At 46.0% G+C, this 855-nt stretch overlaps 1 pseudogene; it reads right to left on the minus strand.

Annotated features, from left to right (window-relative positions):
* Positions 1-61: 61 nt before the first annotated feature.
* Positions 62-435, minus strand: LOC104997689 (annotated as a pseudogene).
* Between the last annotated feature and the right edge of the window lie 420 nt (positions 436-855).

Here is an 855-nt window from a genome sequence, read left to right on the forward strand (position 1 = left end):
CCCTTTTTTTTTGAAGTTTTGAAAACTTTTATTTTATATACAAAGAGCTAGTAGTATTTCCGCCTAAGGTTGATGTGCTGGATGAGCCATCTAAGGAAGTTCGGTTAGTCCAACTTAATGAAGCCGATGTCCTTCGCATACTGGCGGAAACACTGGCGGCACATATTGAGGCCGTATTTCCGGATCAGACGGTGCCGGTTTGAGCAGACCCTGCAAGAGCGAGAACCCTGGCCGAATTTTCTCGGATGGCTCCAGTAGAGCTGCTGGTGACCCATGTTGCTTTCTTGGCTGCAACGAGGTAAAAGGCTATCCCCCCTTTTTTAATCCACATATTTATTGGGCACCTTGGCGAGTTTTGGGGATATGGTAGTTCAGCCAAAATATACATGGTTCATGTTTTGGGGACAGACGTTAATCAAGTAATTACACAAGCAAAAGCAGCAACACTACTATAAGAAGTATACAGTATTTACGGAAGTTGTGTGAACTGTTGGTCGCTCAGTCCTGTCTGACTCTTTGCTATCCCATGGACTATAGCCCTCCAGGCTCCTCTGTCCATGGGATTTTTCCAGGCAAGAATACTGGACTGGGTTGCAATTCTCGTCTCCAAGGAATCTTCCTCACCCAGCGGTTGAACCCATGGGAAAGTAGTACTTCAGGGCTGTATATTGTCACCTTGCTTATTTAACTTATATGCAGAGTACATCATGGGAAATGTCGGGCTAGATGATTCACAACCTGGAATCAAGATTGCTGGGAGAAATATCAACAACCTCAGATACGCAGATGATACCACTCTAATGGCAGAAAGCCAAGAGGAGCCTGGTAGGCTACAGTCCATGGTGGCGGGGAGGG

Source organism: Bison bison, unplaced genomic scaffold (genome assembly GCF_000754665.1).
Source record: "Bison bison bison isolate TAMUID 2011002044 unplaced genomic scaffold, Bison_UMD1.0 scf7180017852308, whole genome shotgun sequence".
NCBI classification, from domain to species: Eukaryota; Metazoa; Chordata; class Mammalia; order Artiodactyla; family Bovidae; genus Bison; species Bison bison.